Here is a 14,085-nt window from a genome sequence, read left to right as displayed (position 1 = left end):
CGTGTTGTTATTTTTAAGGTGAAACCAAAATGTATAAAATACCCTTTAATAAAAGCTAAGAATCTACACATTAGACACATGTGCATTGTTTGATTACAAATCTAAGATTGTGGAGTACAGAGCCAAAAAAAGCTCACTACACACATCTAAATGCAGCTTGAACAATCTTTCAATTTTCATTGATTGTAGTTTAAATGATAGCAACACTACTGGCACAAATTATGGATAGGCTGCCTAAATAAACAGTGTGATGATGAATGGAATAATGTGCCACAATATTTTTGCATCATAAATGTAATATGTAATAAATGTAATCAAGATAATATGTAATAAAATAATGTAAGATTTAACCCCTTAAACCTCACATAAAGCATAGCGATTTTTGTAGAATTTTCCTTAAATAAACCACATTGTCTCCAAAATTATGTACAGTACAGACATGGTTCAAAACTTAAAGTAAAGAGCACATTTGTACCAAAATGACCAAATGCTCTGATCCTATGGGAGTCTCACTCCATATACATACAGGACATATTGATTCTGAAAAACAACAAAGAAATCCAAAAAACATTTTGTATTTTCTTAATTCTGTTGTGATTGTATGCACTTCTGATACTGAAGGAAACCAGATTTCATTTTGAAATCATACCTAAGGATGTATACAACACCGGGGTATAAGTTTGGAGTGAACTAAACAAAGCATTAAAATTTTTCAAGCTTTTCCCAAAGGTGGGCTTTAGTGCCAAAACCTTTCCAAATGACACCAAACATCTCCAAATTGGAATATTGTGTATATTTCCAAATTGGAATATTGTGTATATCTTTTTTCCCAGCCGTATTCCACTTCCCAAAGCTAATTCCATTGAGGGTTGTGCCCTCTGGAACCCCACAAAAAATGTTCCCATTTTACAAATTTACCCATTCTCTCGTTTTGACTAACCCCCGTATTTCTGTCAAATTGTGTCCTTTTGGAGAGCTTCTATGTACAAAATGTGTTCATATTGGTTACTTATCACAGAAACTCAATTAATTTAGAAAAACAATCAAACCACTTTGTTTTATCTTGCTGTGCACTCTGACCATACTCAGGTATCAGACTGCTGTAAGTCAAGCTTGTAAGTAATACGTAGGCTGCTGTAATTTGCACATGCAAACCTTGGCTGTATGAAATGAGGCAGAGCCTCCTAAAATCCTTTTTATTAGTTATCAGAGCTTACAAACAAATTTCAAATCCATGTCTTTCATCAACAGCCTCACACGCAGATGAGCTAGCAGTGCTCTCTATAATAACAGTTTATTTGACTGTGCTGACTTCTCACCTTAGGCCTGTCCAGAGTGGAAAAGTATGCCAGGAGTTTCCACCCACTGGTGTAGCTCATAGTGTTAAATACCTGTGTCCCAGAGGTGCACGAGCCTCCTGATCACAACAGGGAATTTTTTTTTTACAAAAATATAAAATCAAGTCATATTTACAATAATGTAGTGCCCTTTATGCAAGAATTTGCTGATAGACAAACAAAGCTCTGATGAACAATTGATAAAGCATGCACTAAGCAATCTCTAGTGCGCAATGCGAAAATGGAATGTGAAAGTTACTCGGTACACAACAGAATAGCTGAGCCATAATTTCAGCTAGAAGTAAGCCATAAGCTACATTAGAAAGCTATGTAAACGAGCTTTAAGAACACCAGACTGTAACATTACTGTAACGTATTTAGGGTTTAAAAGCAAAAGTCACAATGGGTAGATCATAGAGAGGGTTGAATTTTTCAGGTGGTAGCTTGCTTTTAGGTAATTTAGCTTTGGAATGTCTAATTGAGATCATTTTTTCGTATGGTAAGAATTTGCTGTTTTATAAAAATGCCAGTTTTTGCATTTCCAATTTCAAGTCAAGTCATCTAAAGTGCTCCTGAAAATGCTTTCATCTCGGTGGAAATAATGCATTGACATTTCCTAGCCTATATACAAAGAGTGGATTGACTACTTATGGCTCAGAGGGGTGATGTCAAAACCATCACTGTAGTATTAGCATAATCATCAATCATAATCATCAACCTGGGGTGTCAATTTCAGCCCTCCTTTGGGGAAGGGGACTGCCTTGTTATTTCTTTTGTTGTTTTGCTCGTGGTTTTACCAATTGAAACTGGGCTATTGCATCAAAGCGCAGAGAGTCTATGTTATACAATGGTATATGGGTTACAATAATTTAAGAGAATGTTATTGTTAGATGACAGCATCTGATTTCATAGCCATTGGGTTTTAAGGGTTTAATCGTTCTCATCATAATTACAAGTATTCCAACCAAGATATTCTGTTTTAGTGAATCTTGGGCAAAATATCAGATTTTTTTATTTTAAGCATTTCTCCAGCAGTAGCAAATGAACTAATTTTTCTTCCAACATGTGCATTCTTCTCACATTGGTACCCAGGTTACTCATGTTATAATCCCAACTCCCAGCGTGTACAAGAGTTTGCTCTTCTGAACCTCCACTGGCCACTGACGAGATGAAACAATAGCAGTCTTTGAACGTCTCATATACTGTTTAGCTAATGAGAATTCATTCTGTGGGATTCAATGTGGGATTCAATGTGAAAAGTGGGACAGGTGAAGGGGCAAGATGGGTGGTGGTGGGGGGTCTGGGGGTCCACACAGCTTTCCATTAGAAGCATAATCTTTCTATCAAACTAAACTGACAAATACAAAAAAAAAGAGCACTGCCACTTTGCCTCCAAAAGGAAGAAATGTCCTTTATGCATTCAAAGAGGTCCCAGCAGTGTTTCTGTCATTCAAGTAGAGTGTATAATTAATAAATCTGTAAGGCATCAGGAACTAGATTAGAGACACCAGGGACCATAGTACAGTGTATTCCTGGTGCCAGAGCCACCGACATTGAGGCAAATTTAAAAGTGCTGGCTAAAAGTAAACGTAAATACTCTAGGATTGCTATCCACGTCAGCACAAACGACATCCGATTGAGGCAATCGGAGGTCACCAAAAATAATTTTATATTGGTGTGTGTAGTGGCTAAAAAGATGTGTCTGGAAGTAATTTGCTCTTGCCCGCTTCCACCTCGTAGGAGCGATGAGGTATCTAGTAGGCTATCTTCGCTAAATCTCTGGCTGTCAGAGTGGTGCTCATCTGGTGACATAGGCTTTATTAATAATTGGCCTGATTTCTGGGGAAGGCCTGGCCTACTGAAGAGAGACGGACTCCACCCGAGCTGGAGAGGTTCTCGTGTCCTATCAAACAACATAGCTGCTAGTCTTAGTAAGGCCAGATCCTGACACTCCATCAGGGCGCCGGCCAGGCCGCAGGCTTCAAACCGTACGTGTTTGCCTGCTCGTTTCTTTATACCTGTGTCCCAGACATATGGCCCTACGCCTCTGTCTGCAAGGTGCGTTTCAGAGCTAGCCAACAGAAATAGTATTTCAAAAGCCCCTTTAACTAATACTTTTAAACTAGAATCTGTTATATTGAGACTGTGTCTGTTCCACGCATCTATGCCAAACGTAAAGCTAACCGTGGTATTGATGTGGATAACATAATTGTCATAAAAACACGGCACGTTGCTACTAATCATAGTGAACCATCCTTAAATTGGACTTTTAAATGTTAGATCACTCGCTCCAAAAGCAGATCTTGTCAACGAATTGATAATCGATCATAATCTCAATGTATTATGTCTGACTGAAACTTGGCTAAGACCTGATGAATATGTTACAATTAATGAAGCGTCTCCTGTGGGTTTCATAGGTACTCAGGTGTCACGTCCATCAGGCAGAGGGAGAGGCATTGCAGCTATTTATCAGTCCTTATTGAGTCTAGCGCCTAAGTATGGACACTCCATGGTACAACGATACCACCCGGGCCCTGAAGCAGTCTACTAGAAAATTAGAGCGAAAATGGCGGTCAACAAAGCTAGAAATATTTCATCTTGCATGGAAAAACAGCTTTCTTCAGTATAAGCAAGCTCTTGCTTCTGCTAGATCTGCCTTTTTCTCAAAACTAATTGAACAAAACAGACATAACCCAAAATTTCTATTTAGTACTATGGATAAATTAACTAAAAAACAATCATCAGAGTTTTAGCAGCATTGACTTCATGAACTTTTTCGACCAGAAAATTGAGGCTATTAGAGACCAGATTTCCGAACTGTCTCCATCATGCACTATTCCTGTTCATGTTAATAAACAGCCCCGCACCTGGTTACAACAGGAAGATTTACAGACAGTGGTACTAAACTGTTTTACACCCATTAGCATGGTCGAGTTATCTGAATTAGTTATGTCCTCAAAACCGACGACCTGTCTACTCAATCCTATTCCTTCAAATTGGATTAAAGAACTATTTCCGGTACTAGGCCAGCATATACTATAAATCATTAACACATCTCTAGTCACAGGATACGTACCTGAGTCACTAAAAGTGGCAGTTATTAAGCCATTATTGAAGAAACCAAACCTAGAACCTGATAAATTGGAAAATTATAGACCTATTTCAAACCTTCCATTTCTATCAAAATTATTGGAGAAAACTGTTGCTAAGCAACTAAGTGCATACCTTAGCTCTAAAGGTATCCTTGAGGTATTCCAATCAGGGTTTAGACCCCACCACAGAACAGAAACCGCATTTATCAAGGTTACAAATGATTTACTACTGTCAGCCGACCGTAACTCTCTGTCGGTTCTTGTACTCCTCGACCTGAGTGCAGCTTTTGACACAATTGATCATGGAATTCTACTGGACAGACTCCAGGCCTGTGTTGCACTTCATGGACAGGCACTCGCATGGTTTGGATCATACCTATGTGACAAGAAACAGTTTGTCAAATTAAAAGAAGAAGAGTCCAGCTCCTCAATAATGAAATACGGTATTCCACAAGGATCAGTACTAGGACCAGTACTCTTTTCGCTATATATGCTACCACTTGGCAATATTATCCAGGCACATGGCGTAGAGTTCCACTGTTATGCGGACGATACTCAGATTTATATTTCAATGAAACCTGGCGAAGCACTGCCGCTTTCACGGTTAGAAGCCTGTATTGTAGATATCAAGGTTTGGATGCTTTCAAATTTTCTGCTCCTATCTGAATTTAGGAATTGTCTACTCTCACCTTAAACCGTGATGGTTGTTTGGCTGAACCTAATATGGTCGTTAAAGACCTTGGTGTCACCATTGATGCTGATCTATATTTTGACACCCATATAAAAAACATATCCAGAATTGCCTTCTTTCAGCTATGCAACATAGCTAAAATGAAACATTTCCTGTCAGTTGGGGATGCTGAAAAATTGATCCATGCGATTGTTACGTCTAGGTTAGATTACTGTAACGCCCTGCTTTCTGGCTGCCCTAATAACTTGTTAAAGAGTCTCCAGCTTGTGCAGAATGCAGCTGCTCGTATCTTGACCAGAACTAAGAAGTATGAGCACATTACACCAGTACTAGCGTCGCTTCACCCATTAAGCATAGGATAGATTTCAAGGTTTTGCTCCTGACTTTTAAAGCTCTGCATGGACGTGCACCTGTGTACATATCTAACCTTCTCCTACCTTAAAAGCCCACAAGGTCACTCCGATCCCAAGACGCAGGCTACTTGGTAGTCCCAAGAATTTCTAAAAACCTTTCTCCTACAGGGCCCCACTACTGTGGAACCAGCTTCCAAAATTTATAAAGGAGTCAGACTCAGTCTCAATATTTAAATCTATATTAAAAACGCACCTCTATGCTCAGGCTTATAATCAGTTGTAGTCTGGAGACAGGGTGTGAGAAGCCTGTAGTCATAGAGCTTTGTAGGTGGCAATACTTACTGTCACTTCTCAATCAGCTGTGACCCGACTTTACATGGGCTGGCTCTTGATATGCGGGTATGGTTGTATCCCCCTCATGACTGCATGGACTCTCCATCCCTGTCCTAGTAGCTATGCAGCCATATACTACTCCTGGCGGGGTCCCCCCAATATATACTACTGCCACTTTACCCACTGTCTGCTATATTGCAAATTCCCTAATTGCCATTTCTACCCTCTTCCCCACGCTGCCGGGCCGGCGGGGCTCTTGCCCCAACCCTCGAGAGTGCTTTGAGAGTCGTCTGGTCTCCCCCACCTCTGCGGTCCAGCCCCTCTTTCGTCATTACCTCCACCCTGCCCACATCTGTCGCCACCTGCTGTTCCCCATCACCGCCACCCGGCCCCACCCATCATCTGAGCCACATCATAAACCTTATAAAACTGACTGACATGTTGGTCACCAGTTGGCACCCTGAGCCGACCAGAGGAGGATGGGTTTCCCCCTGGAGCCTGGTTCCTTCCAAGGTTTCTTCCCATCTGCCACAGGGAGTTTTTCCTTGCCACTGTTGCCTTAGGCTTGCTCTTGTGGGGGTTTAGGCCAGGGTTGTCTGTAAAGCGTATTGTGACAACTGCTGTAAAATACGCTATACAAATAAAATTTCATTGATTGATTGATTGATTTGAACTATGGAATTTTCAGCAACCTCCTCTATTCTGGGAAATAAGGTTGATTCCAAATTAAATATGATAAATGCAGTAGGTGCAATGAGCATGAAGCCTAGCACTAAGCCATTTATCTGGGGAAAAAAGAAAAGTTAAACTGAATGGAGGCCTGTCATGAAAAAAATGTTTAGTCTGCAACATAGAACCTTTGAATAATTTCTCCAGTGGAAAAAGAAATTGATTGATTCTTTAAACAGGAAAGCATGGGACATGTCTGGAAAGACGATGTCATAACTGTGATGGTTTTTGAGAATGGCACCCTAATGCGTTAGTGAGAGTCCCTTCAGTCATTCTTAGTTAGCCTAACTATTCCTGTGAGTGATTTCAACAGCAGGGCAAGGATCTGTGCCCTGTCAAAGTGCCACGTTTCCCCTTCAAGCAAGAAGGCAAAGTTCAGGTCAAGTTTACTGAAAGTTTAGAATGTCGCTGTCCGTCAAAAGCCTCCTCTTTTACCTTTTATTAAAGGTTGATTGAAACTTGGTTTCCTTTCACCACATTTCATGGCTGCTGCATGCAGTGATGTCACGGAAAGAATCCAAAACATGAAATGCCAGGAGACCCCCATTTTGAACATTTGTTGTGATTGACACTATGGTTGTATTTTCAAATAAAATAAGACTTTTAGAAAGGTAGAAACTGGGAGCAAAATTATGTTTAATCTAAGAGTATGTTTTAATTCTGGTTTCTTATATTTCTAACAACATATTGTATTTTCTGACCTCATGAAGACCCAAGGTATGTTTAAAAGCATTAAGCTCTGATGCAGCTGTCAGAGCCTGCAACACACTGTAAATTGATATGCATTCCACACAAATTGTCCAAGATTAAGGAAAATCGCTTTTACTTTAACGAATGCAACACATTAGAAAAACAAACAATAGTTAGGCAAATTGAACAAAATAATGTAATTATGTTGAATATTTTTAATAGTAATATTAATATCAGCCATAGAACACATATTTTCTCTGTTTCCTTCTCTCCTTCCTTTGTTAAAATCTGTAAAACATGGTGTGAGAGTTGTGGGTTCCAGCAAATACAGAAACTGTCACTGCTTTCCCTGAACAATGGCCTATTGAAAGCAGACACTTGTTTTGCCCTCTCCTCATTTTATCCTGGTACATTTAGTTATCAGGGCCATTCTTAAAACAAGTGACCAGGGCTAGGTACCCCTTATCACTGCAGTCAGTGAGAGGAATTATCCCTGAGAGGAGTGTTTACAGAACCTCAGATGACGAACCCCTACCCCCTTCCTTGTGGAGTGTTTCCCACGAAAATCAAGGCAGATACATGGTGGTGGTCTGGCAGTAAACCACCTGAGCATCTGTCACATTTTCAATCAAGATGTCATGTTACTGCCGCTTTCTGCCCCAAAGCAGGTTTTATACACAAGCTGAACGGGCTCCCTAACTGTCATTTGTCTGTGATTTACTCCCTGAAAGACAGAAAAGCAACTTGAATAGCAGCTTACCATGAGGTCATTCAAGATAAACGAGTGGGAGGCGATGACCAATGCAGTGAATTGTGGTTAAAAAAAATCTGATAAGGTATGCAACAAGGATGTTCTTGTTTTCTTTCCTTGTATTCCTTCAGCCTTTTCTTGAACTTTTTTTTATCACAAAGGACTTTGTGGCTATCGTTGACCTGAGCAGAGTTTCATTGACTCTGTCATAATGGTAAGCCTTTAATGGTCTATTATTTCTCAGGAAATCCAAGAATGTTTAATGATTTATTTCCCATGTCAGGTGCTTTGCATATTTGACCTCCTCAACAGAGCATGACCGATATAGTGTAAGATTTTAAGCTATGGCTGCCAGTTGGATTCATTTTCTTGTCCTTACTGTGAGGAATTTGAGAGTAATTAAGTAGTAAAAAAAAATTGAATGCATACTGGAAAATGGTTTTACAAGAGGTTTACAACTCCTCAATATATGTATGAACTGGCAGTATAATCATCTGAGAGTGTTTAATTTGTTAATAATGCGAGTTTACATTTTAAGAATGCAACAGAGTGGAACAGTATTGGAGTTTAGAGCTCCATTTTGGTGACAACGTAAGTGTAATAGCCACATTTGTCTTGCGCAAGCTAAATATTTGTTGCCTACCCCAGGTTTGGGAGTTTCGTGGTCTGCAATAAAACCATATGCATCAACATGGGTTGGGTGGCACAATAGGGGGAGTGTCAATAAAAACATTTGGCACTGTACAATTTGGTGTTGAATAATGCATGTGTGTTTAAACCAACCTAGACCAGGTTTTAACTCAAATTAATGAACATATATGAATACATGGTGCAAGAAATATTTATTGCAGCTTGCTTTCACGCTGTAAACAATCTGCTGGTAAACTGTTCCTCTTGATTGCAATTCACTAATTTTTGGTTTGAAAAATTGTCATGTCTTTCATTTTCAGTATGACCATGCATTGTTTTTCAAGGCAATCAGAAAAAGTTTGCAGCAAAATTACCGCCGGATTCAAGACACGTGCGGACCAGCCACTTTTTTTCTTACCCACGTGCGCATGTTGGTGAATCTGCATCATTCTTAATTGATAGGCGCGTGCCCACAATTTTCTATTTGCATAACGCAACGCCCCGATTTCTCCATATAAGGACGGTCCGGTTGCAGGCTCAAAGCATGGCTGAGAGATAGAAAGGTGAATCATGTCCCCTAAAGGTAAAAAAAAGAACATTTTTACTAATGTAGAGATAGAAGTGATTGTTTCAGAAGTTGAGCCCAGAAAAAGGCGTTCCACTGTAGTAACTGGTGCGAGGAAAAATGAGGCTTGGGCTGCAATAACTGAGGCAGTGAATGCCATGTCTGCTGAGGGATGCAGTTTGGCTGAAGTAAAAAAAAAAAGGGGTTCAATATAAAAGTTGATGCCAAAAAGAGTATCTCAGAACAAAAGCTGAAACAAACTGGTGGAGAACAAGGGCTGCCTGACCTCACACCCAAGGGTGAGAGGATCAGGGCTATTATTGGTGACACAGCTTTGAGTGGAATTAGTTCAAGGAATGAGGGTGAGAGTGATGACACAGCCAACCAGCAAGGACTTACACAGAGCGGTAATGTATTTTATTTCTGAATTATTAAGCCCCAACTTATTTTAGGCTGAGCTTCTAGTTAAATGCTGAAATGAAAATTAAACAACGCAAAATTAATTGACATTCTTTTTATTAATTGTAGATGAAGATGCCAACAAGGACAACACATAATCGACCTCTCAAACGAATACTGCATCTACATCAACCTGTTAAATAAATACTGCATCTACATCAACCTCTCAAACAAATCTTGCATCTACACCATCAACCTCTCAAACAAATCCAGCAGTCATGCCGTCGACCTCTCAAACAAATACATCCACAGAATCGACTGGCTCCCAGACTGGCAGGCCAGCAGAATCCCGCAGGCCACCCGCCTGGGTCCTGACCAACGACATTCTCCAGAACCAGGTGGCTATCCTCGAGGTGATGAGGGACATGGTGGAAGGCCTAAGGGAAATTAATGAGACGTTAAGACAAATAATGCTCGTCTTAAACCGTTCTGTTTGATGATGGCATATCTAGATGATTGCATATATCAATAAAATATTTATCTGGACTTTACGAAGTGCTGTATTAATTAATTGCATTTGATGTAGCCTAGAAAAATATCCCCACGTGGATATGGTTTAGCTGAACGTGGCATATACAAATGTAACAGATGTACAACACAGTATCCACTGTACATGGTATTTGCAGTGTTAAAAAAAAGGTGTTTAGTCGTTTAGTCTCTGCCAAGTAGAACCAGTAAAAGGTGAAACATGTCAGGCCTAACATCGAAAAGTCAGTTATTTCCATTGTTCTAAAACGGTAGAGAAAAGGAGTAAATTTTAGATAGTAGTAGGCTACTGTTAATTAGGCCTGTTGACCAACCATTAGATTCGTTGAATTAACTGCTGGCGAGCCTGGAGCGCAGCCCTACCAGGAGGTCCCGCATTCAGCTGTGCGTCACATGGCATGTAATCCAGCAGCGGTTCTGGTCCAGGTGGCAAAGGAATGCCACAAGCCACTGCAATATTATGTAGGACACAGCAGGCCAAAATGATCCTGCACAGCTTCTCAGGGGTATACAGAAGCTTGCCCCTGGCTGCGTCCAAACACATCCAACGGCCTTTGAGCAGACCGTTGGTGTGTTCTATCACAGAGCGCATGTGGGCATGAATGTCATTGTAGCATTCCTCCTGAGGGGTTTCTGGATTGGCAAGTGGGGTCATCAGCCAGGTTTTCAGACCATATCCTCGGTCACCTAAGATGGAGAAGATTTTAGCAACAATTGAATAGAATAGTGTAAAAACTGATTAAATGATTAGAAGATGCTCGCTAACAAGCCATCCGCTTTTTACGGCTCCTGCCTGTAAGTGCATTCCCACTGTGCTGTTGTGCATGATAAATTAATTGTGGGTACCTCCTGGTCAGCGGGCAACAACTCTCTGTAAGGAGCGGGCAGCAATATCCTCTAGCAAAGCTAAATATGCCATTGTCACATTTGCTTGGAAATTAATGTGAACCCTTCATATAGCGTGTATGTTAATAAGCTGATCAATTGCAAGTGCAATGGCGCTAATTGATTTGTGGGTGCCACTCATGATTAATAGGCCTAGGCCTATGAAGAAAAAAATCAATTCCAATATGGAAATTAAGGAGTACCCTATATACCCTATGAGTGGGAGCAAGACAAATTTTTACTATTAAATATGATGTAATTATTATTATTCTTAAACAGTTAATTATTAGTATTCCAAGTAATACTTATGATAAGAGTATTAATTCATTTTCTTATTAAGTACAATATTAGGTGGTAATTATTTATTATTAGTAAATATTATTTACAATTTCAAATATTGAATATTTACCCATTTCTACTATTTGTCGAAGTTGAATTCACAATTTAAAAATAATTTTTGAAGACTTGGGGCCTTCATGATTTTTGCGTATGTGTGGTCTGAGGCAGCTCTAAATTTGTTTGCACAATAAGAACAAATTCAAGTAAGAACATATTGATGAATCCCACAATTGTGCCTAAAACGTGCGTACGCAGGGTTTAAGCACAGATTTGTGCATACGCAGCCTTAGTGAATGAGGCCCATTGTGTTTTAAATTTGTCTGTCAATTTTGACTGTTCCAGCCAACAGTCAAGACTATTATCTTTAAAACAAGCCATTATACATTGTGTCCTTTGTATATGCCGTGGTATAGGTTTGCGTATAAGTCTGTTCAGCTAGTATAGCTAACTTAGCAACCAGTTAGGACAGCATAATTCATTAGGTAACAACTTCAGTTCTGTTTTTTACTTCATAGTCTCTTATACGCTACATGGCCAAAAGTATGTGGACACCTGACATCCAACATGGAGTTAGACCACCCTTTGCTGCTGTAACTACCTCCACTCTTCTGGGAAGGCTTTATGCATTGGTGCAGGGATTTGCTTCCATTTAGTCAGAAGAGCATTTGTGAGGTTGAGCACTGGTTGGGCGACAAGGCCTGGGTCACAGTTTGCTTTCCGATTGATCCCAAAGGTTTTGTATGGAGTTGAGGTCAGGGCAATGTGCAGGCGAGTCAAGTTATTCCACACTGTTCTCAACAAAACAATTTCTATATGTACCTTGCTGTATACCTGGGGGCATTGTCATGCTGAAACAGTGAAGGGCCTGACACAGAATCGTCTAGAATGTGATTGCATGCTGTAGCATTTTTTGAGCAAGTTTGCCTTCACTGGAACTAAGGGGCCTAGACCAGATGATTAAAAATAGCCCCGGAGCAAAGGGTTAGAGTTAGATATTTTTGGTCATATAGTGTATGAAGTGAGGGTGTTTTTTTAGTTGTGTCTAGGTTTTGGAGGCATTCCTCTTTGCACCAACTTGTGGACAAGCTTGATAAGCCTGAAGCCTTTTTTGAAGGGGATAGCCTACATCTTGTCGAAGTGATGGTGAATCTAGAATTTTTCTAGTAGTCATTGTTCCACATGAGTAAAGTGTTCTGTATGCAGTGCAGAAGGCTGTACAGCAGCTAAACAAATAAGTAATTTATGCATAACATGGGGAAGATTGTTGTCGATTATTGTTTGGATAAAGGTGAGGAATGGTTGGCAGGTATATCAGCATGGTGAACAGTTCAGTAGTTTGTTGGCTTTCATGGTCGGGGTTGTTGGGGTCTGTAATGATGCTGTTGGCTCTTCTGAGGGCACATGCGATTTAAATGGCTTCTGTATAAACGGTTAAATAATATCTTTCTCTCTTTTTTCTCAGCAGTCCCATGGTTGCTTAGTTGGCTTTTGTGCTCTCAGTCACCAAATCCTCAGCCATCAGTGAGCCAGGGACTTCCTCCACACCAGCCCTGTCATGCGGGTCTTCCTGTGAAGAGGTCACACGGGCAGGGTGCTGGCTAGAGGATTGTCAAACAGTGCTCTGGTGCTTTGGGGGCCCTATGGCTGCTGTGTGTCCCCAGCTCCATCTGTGTGTGCTGTACCAGTCATTGTTCCTCCTGGTGCCTTGCCTGGTGCTGCTCTCTGTGCTTCCGGTCCTGCTGCTGCTGCTCCTGCTGCTGTGGGCCCAGCTGATGGATTTAGTTACCTCCCAGTCCCCATCTGTGACCCTATCACAGTGGATTGCTCGCAGAAAGCAACAGCAAACAAGTATTGCACCGCTAATGGTGAGCATAATCAGACACTGTGGAAATGTTCCCAGTGTAAAGAACCTCTATGCCTGATCCTGGACCGGAACTGCTTTCAATCATGGCTCACAGACTGGGCAAAGAGGCTGTATCAACTGCACCCCTGATCCCTTGCCTTTTTTAAACATTAGGTCATTTCTTCTAGTCTTTTGGGACCCTGTTATTTTGTTTGATTTTGACTTCTTTTCTTAGTACAGTAACTTGAGCACTTACAAAGGGAAAGGATCTTTTTATTTGTTACAGCAGGGGTGCTTCTATTTTATCTCAGGATAGTGGGGGACATTTGATTTCATATCTACTGCAGTTTTATTTGTCCACCTTAGCGCACTTGTATATCTTATATACAGTATAGTTGGTGTGTGCTTATCATGTATCAAGTTTTGTCTCCTAAAACCAAACCCTCCACTGTAAGAGGTGGAAACAGAATAAAGGACATGTCAAGCAGTAATGTGTAGGGAACTTTGATACCATACCATTTTTTTTATTTGAAGACCTGTTTCCTTATACCTGAACTCATTGCTGGGTAATGGGGCTGTATTGTACTGTAACATCGGTTTGGAGAGATTTTTGGGGACTTTGGGTAGGAAGCTGTGTGACATGAAACACATCAAAAACATATTAAAATTTTGTTATTGCCAATACTAACAAAATATCTCATTTATTGCAAAAACGAAATAAAAAAATCATATCGAGGCTTTTCCAGAACAATTTGACACAGTCCAGTACAGTTCGGTAACCAAAAGGCCTCGCCTAAAATAACCATTGTAGAATTTGAATGGTTTTACATATTGATACTAAATCTTAACCACAGCTAGTCAGTATATAGAGGAATCACAAATTAGTTATTTCCTGCATTTAG

Source organism: Anguilla anguilla, chromosome 8, assembly GCF_013347855.1.
Source record: "Anguilla anguilla isolate fAngAng1 chromosome 8, fAngAng1.pri, whole genome shotgun sequence".
Taxonomy (NCBI): Eukaryota; Metazoa; Chordata; class Actinopteri; order Anguilliformes; family Anguillidae; genus Anguilla; species Anguilla anguilla.
Note: the sequence above shows the minus strand (reverse complement) of the source record.